The sequence below is a fragment of the Tinamus guttatus genome, unplaced genomic scaffold, assembly GCF_059628265.1.
Source record: "Tinamus guttatus ecotype Peru unplaced genomic scaffold, ASM5962826v1 Tinamus_guttatus_pri_ptg000459l, whole genome shotgun sequence".
In the NCBI taxonomy this organism is placed as follows: Eukaryota; Metazoa; Chordata; class Aves; order Tinamiformes; family Tinamidae; genus Tinamus; species Tinamus guttatus.
The window spans coordinates 9722373-9736594 of NW_028288993.1; the positions used below are offsets into that span (position 1 = coordinate 9722373).

At 57.2% G+C, this 14222-nt stretch overlaps 1 protein-coding gene across 9 annotated transcripts in view; it reads left to right on the forward strand.

The window, feature by feature from the left end:
* NCOR2 (nuclear receptor corepressor 2) overlaps positions 1-14222 on the forward strand; it is a 155300-nt gene that overhangs the window by 33124 nt on the left and 107954 nt on the right. The gene's annotated exons all lie outside the window — the stretch shown is intronic.

Below are 14222 nucleotides of genomic sequence, written 5' to 3' on the forward strand. Positions count from 1 at the left end.
GGCGAGTTCAGCACATCCCTGGAACTGCTGCCTGCATCAGGGTTGCCCAGTGCCACGAGCATGGGGAGGAGAGCAGGCGCCCGTGCCCTGTGGCATTGCTGGTGGCCCTCGTCTGGGCTGTGAACGGGTAAAGTAACTCACACAGCCTGGCCTGGTAAACAGAGCTTTTGTGTTGGGCACCACTGGAAGATAATTGCTTATCTTCTAGTTTTTCTTATTCACTTCCTTATCGTTTGCTCCCCAGTAGGGGGGAGCTGGACCTCTTTACCCCATTCCAGCTCGCTGCAGTCACACTTTCTAAGGTTTAATTTGTGAGAAGGTAATTGCTGCTAGATGAACTCATTATAGCTGGAAAAAAAGCAGACGTGCGTTTGGGCAGCGCGCCCTTCAGAAGCAGCAGCTTTAAAGTTAAATCCCACTTGGCCTGGTAAAACATATTACCTTTCCTTACCGTATTACCTTCCTCTCCAGTGCGGGAGGTTGTTCCTCCCACATCCCTTTTCCTTTCATGTCATCTTAGCCCTGCTGTGATTCCGCACACTCGTTCCTCCCGTTTCTGAGACGTTTGTTTTCCACCACGTCCGTGCTTTGCTGCTCTTCCTATAGGATGTGAGTCAGGAGCGCTCGGGGCCCTGGGAAGACTGCTGCTCCAGCAGGAATAACCCTACGGGGAGGCGGATCATCACCAGGTAGGGGCTGCACGGAGACGTGGGAGACCCGGAGCTCGGGAGACCGGGAGCTCGATCCCACCTGCTCCTCGCTGGGTAGGTCCCTTCCACCGCTCCCCTGGTCGGTCCCTTCCACCACCTGCCTCTCTGGTTTCCCCCTCTGCAAAAGGGATGAGGCCGCTTCCCTCTTTTGTAAACTAGCTGACATCTATTGCTGGAAAAAAGGCTGTTAAGAAGCCATGTGTTGTTAGAGCTTGGTTTCTGCTTTACGTTGCTGAAGGGTTTTAATTGCTTGCCTGTCTGCATTAGTGTTTTTACTGTGCTATGAGGTAATAGCTGGAGTAGGACAGAGAAGGGGGCCTTCTTGTACAAGATAGCACTGGGGCTGGGAAATATGTGTGGCGAAGTGGAAATCAGAGTTGGGGGTGCCTGCGTTGATGTTTGTTAATGTAGCTTTAGAAACAATTAATTACAAAGGAATGAGCTCTGAGCCGGCGCCGTGCTCAGCGCGGCCGCCCCTCACCGGAGCGCGGGTCCCTCCCGGCTCCCTGCGGAGGAGGCGGCTCCATCCCAGGGTGTCCCCGTGGTTTATGGCCGCGGGGCGATAGCCCGACGGCACCGGCTGCGGTAACGCGGAGCCGCGGACGTTGGCTCTGCCCGTGCGTGTCCCCTTGCAGCTGGGAGCTCGCGGATCTCAAAGGGCTTTTCCATCCGTCGGGATTCTGTTCTGTGGAAGTGACTTCAATGCAACAAAGCATTTCAGTGGGGCCAAATCCTCCCTGCCCTTGTCCTCCTTCCCCTGCAGGCAAGAGCCTTCCTCGTCACCTCTCCTTGCAGTCTTCCTCAGTGCTCAGCAGTCCCAAGGCGGCTGATGCTCTTGGGTGGTGGAGAGCAGCGGGACACTGGGACACGGTGGCACCAGGACGCGGTGGCACCGGGACACCGAGTCCTGCAGTGCAGGAGGCTCCTCCTGCACCGTGCTGACCCCCTGCCCACCTGCCCCGCTCCTGCTCGTGCTGTTGACTCGCGCCCGATAAAAATCTGATTATAAAACGCTCTGCGGGATGGGGGAGGGAGAGGGGCCGGCTTTGCACGAGGCCAGCAGTGATTAAAAGCTATTTCTGGGAAAGAGAGAGCTGTTGGCACTCTCTGTCATTCCAAACATATTTAAAAGCTGAAATATTTGCATTGTTCGTGTTGTTGCACTGTGCAAACACTTCTGGCCGGGTTTGTGTCTTTCCCTGCCTTCCCCTCCCTCCTTCCTTGGGAGACGGTTTGCAAAGAGCAGGCAGGGGACACGTGTGTGTCCCACCCCTGGCTCCTGAAACCCTCGTGACCCTCCGGGTAAGGACAGGGGTTGGTGTTGTTGCGCGCTGCGGAGCGGCCGTGTCTGCTCGGCCGCAGCCCGATCCCGGGAGCAGGAATGTCGGATCCCAACGGGACGGTCTGTCCCGCGCCCCGTCTCGGGTGAATGCTCTAGACCCTGTTGGGAGGCCCTGCGTGGGCCTGGCAGGGCACTGGGCTCTTCCAGCCGGCCTGGAGGGAGAAGGACTAGAGAGAAGGAGCCCTGTAGTTGGTACAGGAGCAGGTTTCGTTGGATTCTGCTGAAGTTTCAATGGTCAGGGGTTAAAGCTGTGGCTTGAGAGCCTCGCGGGTGGCTCCGGAGTAGCCAGGTATAGACCTGAGCGCCGCTGGCAGCCCTGCTCTTCCCTGCCTCCTGCTCCGGCCGCAGCATTCCCACGGACACGGAGATCCGGCTCCGGCCCAGCACTCCTGGGAGCCTCCGAGGTGAAGGGCTCGTGCCTCGAATGCAGCTGGCTGTCTCCTCGTTTGCAGTGATTGACGTGCAAAACAACCTCTTAAATTGCCTTTCAAGCCGTAACTGCAGGGCAGGGCTGCGTGTTAAGGCTGGCTGCTTCTTGGGAACCTGCTTCAGCATTTGCATAATTGGACTTTTCTGTTCGGTGCAGTCAATATTACAGGGCTGGCAGGGTGCCGCGTCTCGCCCGGGCTGCCTGGGGGCAAGAAAGTGCCTGGGCTTCGCGTGCCTCGGCCCAGTAATTGGAAGAAGTGTTGCTTGTGTTTCTGCTTGCAGCACGGCAAGCTGGCTGCGCTCCCTGGATTCGTGGTGATTTTTTAAAAACATACATACATACGTATATATATAAAAATATATATTGTTTTTTTTTTTATATTTATGTATGTATGTTTGTGTGCTGACACGCGGAGCCTCACGCAGGCGCCACCAGCGAGCCGTGATCCCGTGGGGACTCGCTTCACGAGCCGCCTTTCCAGGAGCCGAATCCCGCTGCGCCCAGCGGAGAGCCGGGAGGAGAGGAAGCAGCCGCGGGAGCCGTTGGCCCCCGCTCGCCCGGAGCGATTGCGGAGACGGGTTTGGCAGAGGGGACCCGCTGCGGTTCGTGCCTGTGGCTGGGGGCTGTAACAACCCACGGAACGTGGCCACGTCCCCTCCTAAAGCTCAGGGACTCCTCGGTGCTCCGCGGAGCCTCGGCCCTTCCTGCTCCCTCATCAGCGATAGCGCGAGCGCCAGCACCGCTCGCTGAGGCCTCCTTTCTTTTGGCCCCGAAGCTGCTTTTTTAACGTGCAAACTATTTGGCAGGCTCCGGGCAGAGCGCGCGCAGGGCGCGCGGCGGCTCCGCGCCGCGGGGTTGTGCTGGGACAGCCGCGCCGGGAACGCGGCGCCGCTTCCTCAGCACCTCCCGCACCGCGGTGCGGAGCGGGCGCTCGTGGCTCCGCCGGCTCCCCTCTGCGTCCGCCCTGGCGCGGGGACCGCGCTCCGTCCTTCCCCGCCGTTCCGTGACTCCGGAGCAGAGGGCGGTGGGGAGAAGCAGCGAGGACTGCAGTGAGCCGCTCCGCCGCCTCCTAGTCCTGCCCCGGCTCCGGTGATCCTTCCCTTCGGCCACCCCGCGAGCTCCTGCGAGCAGCAAGGTGGGCGCTTGTGTCCAGGCAGCTCCATGGAGCATCTTCTGCCCGTGCTAGGGCTCAGCGCGCCTTGTCCTTGCTGTCCCCAGGTGATCCTGCCCCCGCTATCAATCATCCCGTGCATGTGGGGTGAGCTTGCTGTGGGCTCATGGAGCAGGAAAGAGCAGGGTCATCTGGACACCGGAGCTCTGCCAGGATCTGCCACCCCAGCCCTGCTCCAGGGACGGTTCTTCCAGCGCTGCTTAGCCAAGGAGCCCAGCTCGGTGCCAACCCTGGGGGTTACGTGGCTAAATCGAGCCCCGATTTTGATTCGGGGCAGTTTTCCAGGCTCGTGCACCAGCAGTCACTGCTGAGACGCACAAATCAGCAGCCCGGAGAAGGGAACGGGGCAGATGTAAACACAGCCATAGCATGAGCGTCTGTCAGTCGTTAAAACCTATTATAGAATATGCAGATACATCAATACATACATATGTAGCATGGGCTATATCACAGATCTCTATATATTTGGAGGGGTATTTGTAAGAAATCCCAAAGTATCTCATGAGTATAAACTCTCTCCGTGTCAACTAATTGAACAACATGCGTTTTTACATATATCTATGTATACACAACGTACACACATGCATGTAGCTATCTTTTGTACTTGTAGCTGTGCCGTTCAATGGTGCTGCCTTCAGCAGCCGCGCTAGGAAAGGCTTCACCGTGTCTGGCAAAGCTAAATATTGATTTGAGTCAATCTGGGTGCACTTTGAGGCATCACTGGTGTTCATGAATACAGCATAATCTCTGATTGGAGTGGGGAAATTTCATCATAAAGGCCCCAAAAGGGAGGTTTATTATTGCTTTCTTCCAAATGCCTGAATTTTATTAGCTTCAGTCATTCTTGGCAGGGCGGTGGAATGGGATTTTATAGTTAGCAAAGGAAAAGTAAACACAGTAATCATTTCACAGCCCCGCGCCTGCCAAACCAAGATGGAAATTCCAGCCTTGGTGGGAAGCTGCTGCTTTGCTAACAGATAATAACAAATTCACTGTGAGCTTATTCTTGCTAGGGGACCTGATTTAACAGGTTTTTCTTGCCTTAAACATCGTGGTCTGGGAAGGCCGGGGTGCTCTGCGCTTCCCGCAGCGACGGCCCTGCCTGGAGCTTGCGGCTTGGGTGACTCCTGCAGCCGTTCGCTGTGGTTTTGGCATGGTTTTATGCAGGGCTCTTGTCGGCACTGGGGGCTTGTTGGTGAAATAACTTCTGTCCTGGTTGCAGTGGGGCTCCGGGAGCGCGGGGAGCCGGAGCCGCGTGCGGGCTGGGGACACGGCACCCACGGCGCAGCCCTCACCCGCACGCGCTGCTGCTGCGTCCAGGACAGAAAATACTCCTAAAAAACCCCAAAACTCCTCATAATGTTTCGTTAAAGGCCACGATAAGGTATTTGAAGAGATTTTTTTTCTACCTGAGTCTATTTTGCACAAGCACCGGTGTGACTGCGTGCCCCATGTCTCGCGCTTAGCGCTCTTCCCGTGCAGCCACCTCCAAATGGAAGGGGAGTCCGCTTGGATTCTTAATGGAAAACCTGCTTGCTTCTTGCTTGTTGTTTCAGCTGGTGAAGTTCACAGGTCAAATTCACTCGTGACCCTTATCTGTTTCCAGGCTGTTGTGTTTGCATCTCGCGTTGTGCTTGTTTGAGGCACGTGTGTGTACTGAGCTGCTCGTACAAATAGCAAGATTCAAAATATCAAACCTTGGGTTATCTTATATTGGTTTGGAGGGGAAAAAAAAAGAAGCTCCTAGAAGCGGGGCGGCCTTTGTGCTGGGACCCGGCTCGTCCTGGCCTGGGAACCTCCCGCCTGCGAGAGGAGACTCGGGTTGGTCCCTCCACGCTGAGGGTGCCCTGGAGCTTCCTTGCGTTTCCTCCTTCCATCATCCAGCTCCTCCTCCACAGGCAGATCAGCCCCTGGAATTGGGGGAAAAAACCCCACTTTGGGCCCCTAGTCCTTGCACAGGGAAGAACCGAGGCCGGCGCTCTGGCCGGGAGCCTCGAGGTCCCTGTCATTGCGGTGCGGGTTACCCAGAGCTGTCCTCATGCACTGCCTCCCGCGTGGGCACATCTGCTGCCCCCTCAGGCCATCTCGCTGTGTCAATGCACTGTCCCCATCCCCGTTAACTCCCTGACGGATCCCCTGGCCCGGGCGCCACCGGAGCAGCCCCGTGTGCATTTGCATGGCTGAGGAGTCCCCGCGGCTCCCGCCTCCTCCCTGCCACTAGGAAGAAATTTAAATGTTTCTGAAGAGCGACATTTCCATTTCAAAAGCTGTTCACTCGAGTGCGTCTGGAGTGGGATTTCTCTCCCCCCCAGCTCCTCTCTGAATGGGAGCTTTAGAAGTCTCATTTCCTCTGCTTGATAACACCAGACTGAGAAGCGCTTTTGTCTTTTCATTTCCCCTCGATTTTTTATTTTTAAATAAGCGAGGTTTTTCCGAAGCCAGCGCGGTGGATCTTCCCTCCCCCTACTCGCCCGGCTGCTGGAGGATGCACCTGGTCTCGCCCTCTGAATTAGCTGGAGCTTCCCGGTGGCCCTGCTCCCCCTGGAGCATCCCAGTGCCTTCCCTGGGCACTGCGGCTTCTAGGAGCATCCCAGTGCCTTCCCAGGGCAGCGTGGCTGCCGGGAGCATCCCGGTGCCTTCCCTGGGCACTGCGGCTTCCAGGAGCATCCTGGTGCCTTCCCTGGGCACTGCTGGCCCCGCTCCTGCTGCTCCTGAGGGCCCTTCCCCGAGGCCGGGCAGGGGCCAGAGCATCCCCCTCCTTTGGGAAGGCAGGGAGCGTGGAGCCCGGCTCAGGATGTGGCCGTGTGTTTGCAGCCCGGGGCACTGCGGTAGCCTTCATCTCAGCGGCTTGGTGCCCGCGGCGTTTTGGCTGGTCTCGCCCCACCGCTCGGACGAGGTGTTTTCTTAATGTGGGTATCGGTGGCTGCAGAGGCCGGGCCCTGCTCTGGGGCTGCCTCGTGGCGCGGGGCTGAGGGCTGCGCGGCTGGCGCGGAGGAGAGCGCGTTTCCACTGCCGCGAGCTCGGCAGGGCGCCCTCGGGGCTGTCGTGGTGCCTTCAGCACGACCGGGCCGTGACGGGTGCGCGGGGGCTGCTCCGGTGTTCTGTGGTGCAAAGCAAAATACAACGTGGCGAGGCCGACGCTTCTGGAGCCGCGGAGGGTGCCGAGCAAGGGGCGACCCAAGCAGCGGTGCCGGCGGCGCTCGTGGGCCGGGCCCCGCTCCGAGGTGCCAGCGTGGGCCATGCCGGCTGCCTTAGACACCGTGGTCTGCTCTGTTTGCTCACGGGCAGCTTCTTCACGGATCCTCCAGCACGGACACGGCTTCCTGCCCCCAGGAGCGCGGGAGTCTCCAGCCAGCCCGTGCGTGTCCCCGTCCTCCGCAGGAGACACCGGGCAGAGCAGGCCGGGATGGCGCAGGGCACCGCGATGGGCAGACGGAGATTCCCGCGGGAGCTGCCGGGCGCCGCGCTGGCCTCGCCGCCCGGGGAGCCGCCTTCCCCGGCGGGTCGTTATCAAACGCGTCCCCCGGCTGCGCGCGGCGGCGGCGGAGACGTCGGCTCCATCCCAAAGGCACCAACGCAGCCGGGCGCTCGCCCGCGCGCCCCCACATGCTGCTGAGGGGCTCCTGCTCGCGAGTCCCCTGCCGCGCAGACCGGTCACTTAGCGTCAAATCAGCCTCCCCCACGCTGTAATATTTGTCCCTTTGCGTCGCCGCAAGCCAGCGCTTCCCAAAGGAACTTCCCTGGTGTGGCAGCAGGGCAGGTGCTGTTGGAAGAGCGTTACAATTGTGAACGGCAGAGCCGTGAGTTTGCATCGACGCCCCTCATCTGTCCCCCCTTGACTTGCTGGAAGCAGCGGTTGCTCCGCGGGACCCGCTGAGCGCACGGGAGGGCGGTTTGCTCGGAGCAAGCAGCTTTGTCGCAGTTTTCCTTCATCCTTTACCAGTTGCTGGATGGTCTCGGGCTTTATCCGCTGCCCAGAGCGCCCGGATCCTGCGTGTCTTCCCCGCTCTTTCCCGGCCCTCATCGCTGCAGGGCCGCAGCGCTCCCCGCGTGCCCGGAGCACGTCCAGCCGCTCCGGCCCCTTCGAGGGCTGGGGCACGAGCAGGGCACGGCCGTGGCTTCCCCACTGCCTCCGCTGCACGGGCACCACGGGGACTTCCTTAATTTTTACTTATTTGTGACTTGGGCAGATGATTTGAGCGGGTGGAAGGCCCGTCACTGGCACAGAGCGCTCTGCCAAACGCGTCGACTCCGCTCCCTGGCTCTGGTTGCTGAGGATGCTCAAAGTCAAGGTTTCCAGAATTTTTCTTAACGTTGCAGAAAGGCACGTATTTTCCCTCCAAACTTGTTCTTGGAAACAGTTGAGTTGTTTTGGCTGAAATTTATTATGAAAAAAAAAATCTTGAAGCAAATATTCAGCATGAAAAAGTTCAGTGCAGAGAGTTAAAATTTTAGCAAATTGAGAGCGAACTGAAACCCCAGTGCTTTAGGATAGGAAGCATTGGGCAATATTTAATGGGAGGTGCAGCTCCGAGCTCCTGTTTGTAATGAGTAGATGGGAAGGTGAGAATTCATCACGGGTGTGTGAAGGCAGCGGGGAGCGCGCGAGTTCAATGCAATTATCCCCGGTAATGGGGAAGGCGAAAAGGCAACGAGGGGCAGAGCAGCCGTTCGTCAGCGCAGCGCCCTGGGCTGCTCCTCCGAGGAAGGTTTCGCAGACCTGCCCGTTATTCTAAGCTGCTCTCAACAAACAAGCTGCATTTGCCGCTGCTCCTGTAACATCCTGCCCTCGTAAGGTCCAGAGGCAGCATCTGTTAAGTATAATAGTGTGGAATGACTTCTCCGAGCGCCAGCAAGTTTTGCAAGGGCAGATGCTGTGCTTGGGTTAGTGCATTTAACCGTAACCTTAACTGCAAGGTTTTACCACCCTCGTAAAGCCGCCCGTGGGGGTGGGGAGGGAGGGTCAGCATTTGTTACTGCTTTTGCAATTAAATTGCTTCAAGCTGTCGAAACATTGGGGAAGTTTTTTGACCTACTTTCGTGCGAGCTGCAAAATTGTTGGGATGTTTTCTGCCCTGGCTCGGCGGAATTCGGCAGGGTTGCAGGGGAATGGAATTTCGGAGGCCTTCTCATAAAGCCGCATAGTTTAGGAGAAGAAAATAGATAAAAAGAATAAAGTCAAGCCCATCCTCGGACAGCTCCGAAGCCTCGTGGAGTCCCCCGGGAGGCCGCGCTGGGCCGTGTCCAGGGAAAGTGCTTCTTGGTTTGGTGTCCCCGCGCGCTGCTGCCCGTGCCCGTTCGCAGCCCCTTCTGCAGGGACCTCTGGGCACCGGCGCCTCGCAGTGACGGCCCCTCTTGGCTGCGCTGCCCACGGGCCCCGGAGCTCGTAAGGGTCTGTCGTACGAGGAAAGATGGAGCAAGCGGGGCTGTGCAGCCTGGAGGAGAGCGGGAGGAGATCTGATCATGTACAAGAGGGGAGGAGGTAAAGGCTCTTCTATGTGGTGGCCGGTGACAGGACAAGGGGTAGTGTGTGCAAGTGGAAGCACAGGCAGTTCCATCTCCGTGCGAGGAAGAACTTCTTAACAGTGAGGGTGCCACAGCCCGGGACCAGGCTGCCCACAGAGGCTGTGGAGGCTCCTTCTCTGGAGACCTGGATGCCACCCTGTGCCCGTGCTCTGGGTGTCCCTGCTGGAGCAGGGGGTTGGACTCCATGCTCTCTAGAGGTCCCTGCCAACCTCAACCCTTCCGTGGCCCCGTGAACCGGTCCTGCTGCCCGCAGCTCCGTGGCCCTTGGCCGCCCTGCGCGGAGCTGCGGGGCCCAGCGAGCTCCGAGCAGCCGTGGGTAGAATTGAACCCCCTGTAAAAGCCTGGGCTGCTGGAGGAGCCATTAGCGCAGCAGATGGTTGCGAACAAAAGCGGTGTGATAACGCGATGTACTTTTGCACTGCTTGGGCTCTCTGACTTTGTTCTTGCACTTCTCTCCCGGGAAATGAGACGTTAGCTTTCCGCTCCTTTGATTTTTTTTTTAATTTTATTTTTTCTTGTCCCCATCAGCATTAGTGCTGTCATGTTTGGGTTGCTGATATGCCAGAAGGAATGTTTATTTGACTTTTTTTTTTTTTTTGGGAAAAGTTTCTGTTGAATTTTATTTACTTGGCCTCTTTGTAGAGACTCTTATACATGTGTTTTTGCCCTAGAACCCACCTCTGGATGGGGAGCGCGGTACTCACACACCTGCTGGTCAGCAGAGGCTTTTCTGCTTGCTTTTCATCCCAAGAAGGGAGGTGCAGGTTAATGAGAGCCCGTGTTCCCCTTTCTCTCCTTTCGCCGAAATCACCGCCCGGTTCCTCCTGTTTCAGGAACTGCTCCAATTCTGCCGAGTTGGTGACGCTTTGGAGCCGCTCGCGCCTGGCAGAGCACAGGGAGACGCAGTTGTGCCTCGCCTGGTGGCAGGCCCATCCCTTGCTTTTGGGGGGAATTGAGAGGTTTTTGGTGTGGCAGCGGCTCAGGCAGCCCTCCCCAGCCTGCAGGGAGGAGAGGTGGCAGGAGCTGGAGGTAACGTGGCTCTTGGCAGCTCTCTCCTCCCCGTCACCTGCACGTGGCTTCTAAGCCACTGCCTAGTAGCACGTAACAGGCTTGCTCCAACCCCGTTAAAGTTACCTCTGTTGGAATACAAGTGTGTAGAAGAGCAAGAAGCTAAAAACAACTGAGCTCACTCTTTGATGATCTCCTTAGTAATTGTTTTCCTCAATGCCAACATCTTTTCTTTCTGCAGGAGGGTTTATGCACTTTCTTCCCCCGGCTCGTCCACCCTTATTATCATGCAAATCACATAATAATAAGGCCAGGGCTAACAGGAACTATGGTAGCTGTTAGCCATGTATAAAAACAAATCGCTTGGAAACAGCGTAATTACTGAGAAAATATCAACTTGAGTAATGCAGTAATTGTTTTCTTCCCTCCAGCAGGTTTATTCCAACGCTCCCGGCTTCGTGCTGGTTTCAGAGTCTGTGACTTCACGTTAATAAGAAGAATTTTACATTTCACACTAAGGTTGCTCAGAACTTGGATGGGAGACCATCTGAACCACTGGCGTTAATCAGGGTGTATTTTGAGCGGCTTCTTTGGAGTGCTAAGAAACAGGTCACAGGCAGCACCCGCTGAAATACAAGCGCCCGTGGATGTTCATGTCCCCCAGCCCTAGGCGCTCCGAGCAGGGTCTGGCTTGTGCTCCTGGCCATGGTGACTGTGCTGCGAGGATGCAGCTCCAGCTTGGGGTTCTGGTGCAGGGAGCTCTGTCCTGATGGGGTTTCTGTGAGCAGATGCTGAGCGCCATCCAAAGCCGCTGCCAGCCACAGCGTGCCCAGGGCTGCACCTGCTGGAGATGGGTTCTGCTTTGTAGGAGCTTGCAGCTCCAACATTGGTTCGGTTTCCTGGCCTTTCCTCCTGGCAGGAAGTTCTGCAGCCTTTTAAGAGCGGTGCCCTATCCTGTGCACGTCCACCATGGCCTTGGTGGGCTCTTCTCTGTGGAGCTGCTGGAGAGAGTCCAGTAGAGGGCTATGAGGATGATCAGGGAACATCTGCCCTGTGAGGAGAAACTGAGGGAGCTGGGCCTGTTCAGCCTGGAGAAGAGAAGGCTGAGAGGAGACCTGAGCAGTATATATAAGTACCTCAAGGGAGGCAGTGAGGAGGATGGTGCTGGCCTCTTTTCAGTGATGTCCACTGACAGAGCTAGAGGTGGCCAGAAACCAAAGCATCAAAAGCTCCCCAGGAACTTAAGGAAAAATTTCTTAACAGTGAGGGTGCCAGAGCACTGGAACAGGCTGCCCAGAGAGGCTGTGGAGTCTCCTTCTCTGGAGATTTTCAAACCCGCTTGGACGCAGTCCTGTGCCACGTGCTCTAGGTGACCCTGCATGTGCAGGGGGTTGGACTAGATGACCTCTAGAGGTCCCTTCCAACCTTAAGCATTCTTTGATTCTATGATTCTCCTCCGGGCTTTACATAAACCTCCTTTCTTGGTGCTGCTGAGGGCCTCATCACACAGGGATGCAGGGAGCCGCAGCAGGTGCCGTGTCCCAAGGGCTGGAGTGCCGGGCTCAGCGGTGGCTGCTGCTGCAGGCTGCGCTCCCGGGGCTTCCCGGCGCTCCCCAGGGCTCATCCTGGGGGACTCCTCAGTGCGCCCCTCCGCTTGGGGGCTTATCCCAAAAGCCGCCTGTTCAGCTCGTGATCCGCTGCCCCGCGATGCTCCCGGAGCAGACAGGTGCCCGTCCCGGGAGGCCGCTCGTGACTGGAGCGTGGATGAGACGCGGCCGCTTGCTGAGACTTGACCTGCTTTCAAAGTCCACCGTTTGAGCAGAGCCTGGCCCTTGTAAACAGCTTTTCAAACTGGCTGGGTTTTTGTGATTTATTGAAAGAGTTTCTTTGTGCTTTGTATAAATCCAGGAGCTCTGCTTTCTGAACCTCAAAATGGGCAGGATTTCTTTGCCTTCGATTTTGTTTTTTTCTCCCTCTTTCTGCTTGTCATCTCCTTTATGCAGAGAGATGTTCGTGAAATGACAGTGACCTGTTATTTGAGTTCTAGGGACATTGCCTCCCTCTATTGCCATAATTGTCTCATAATGTGAGATGATGACGGTTTTTATGGGCTGTAATTTGCAGCCATTCCCCTTACTCAGCTTCACTGTTATTTTGCTTCAGGTTCTGCAAAGTGGAAAGGTAGAACTATCTCAGAAGCTGAGTTTCTGAGGGCTTCTGTGCCAAGTAGAAGTTTAAAGATGCCCTGTCTTGCATGTTGGGAGACATGATATCTTTGTTTCCCATCTGCAGTGAGAAGTCTCTCTTTCGCTCCTGCATTTTTGACAGATGACTTTCTTTCCTTTAGAAAAATATATCCTCCCAGAATCCAGAATCTTGCTCTTCCTTAACCCAAGCTAGATTTTGTGGGCACCTGATTTTTGCTACTTGAGGTTGTCCTGCTCCTCTTGGCTTTAAAAATGAAACCCATCTCTGTGAAAACATCAGTGAACTTCATCTTGGTGGTGCAGAGAACACGAAGTCTTGGCCCTAGACCTCACTGGCCGTTTTTGGTGCCTCCTCACAGAGAAGCATCTGCTTCTTAGGGGTCTGCAGAGGCTTTGTGTCTGTTTTCCCTCGTGGATGGATGTTGGAAACAACCAGGCTGCCACAAAGCGTCTCTGCTCGCTGGCCCTCAGAGGAGGATGAGGAAGGGCGCTCGGGTGGCTCCTTTGCTTTCTCTCGCTTGATGGCAGCAGTGGGTAGGGTGCTGGTGCGTCCAGATGTGCTTTGGGCACTGGTTCCTCACTGGCCAGTTTGACATCTCCTCTGTGTCCAGCAGCGTTTAGAGGGTGAGAGGAAGAGGAGAAAGGCTCTGGTGAAGGTTGACGGTGTCCTGGCTCCCGGTGGACACAGACATGGCCACTTAGTTGGGATTTTTATCTCCTACTGCCTCTTGTCCTGGCTTTGACGTGAGTAGTGGAGCCCCCGTCACCTGAGGGAGTGGAGCAGAGCTCACGACAGCCCCACGCCGAGGCCTGGGCCGAACCATGGGCACGGCCTGCACTGCGCCAGCTCTCCCTGGGCCTCGTCGTCTCCCGAATATCCCACCTCGTCCTCTCCCTGGCCTCATTCCCTCCCAAAGATCCCACCTAGGGCGCTGTGGCAGCCTTGCCGCCCTCCAGCCCGGGGCAGGACGGCGTCGCCCTCGTCCCTGGCGCCGCTGAGGTAGCGCCACTGTGTTACCGTCTTCCTTGTCCCCTCTCTGTCCCCCCTGTCCTCCCCTGCTTTGCCGCCGCTTCGCAGGGTTTATGGTTACACCCCAGCGGCAGCTCCTCTTCCTGCCCCTCCAGCAGGTGAAATCCATCCCCTGCGAAGCGAGCGAAGGGATTAACTTTTAATGAGGAGGCTGGGGAGCCGCCAGGGCCCGAGCGAGCGGCGCCCGGGTCGGGGCAGCCCGGGGCCTGTCGCAATCACCTCACGGCGCCGCGCGCAGGTTGCGCCGTTGCCCCCTGTGCTGGCGGCCGCCTCCCTTCGCGCTGCCTGTTGCTGTCGAGGTGCGTCGTCCGCTGCACCCGCTTTCACCTCGGGGTGATAGTGGCTCAGGGGTGCCAGCCATGTCGGTGCTCCACTGGGGGAAGCAATGGAGCTCAGCGCTTGGAGGGCCCTTGGATAGTTCTCCCTCTGCTCGTGGTAATTAGAGCTCCGTCGTCTTTGTGGCGGTTGTGGGGGTTACACTGATCCCGATGGCCTCTGGTTTGCAAGGTCTTGCTGAACCAGGAGCTGTTTCCACCTGGAACCTGCAAAAAGCTGCTTGTTGTCACTTCAGTCTGTCTTCCTCTCACCTGACCTTGCATGGCTCCATCCTCTCCCTCTTCCAAGAGGACGGGTTTGGCATCCGTCACTGAGAGCTGCTGGCAGAGCAGGACATGGAGACGCAGCTGGAGGTGGGATCCATCCCTCCTTCTCAGCAACCTCGTAGCTCACCCCTGGTGCACGTATCTGTGTCAGCTCTGCTCTTCTCTCCAGCCTGGCCCTGTTGGTGTCTGAGGGTCA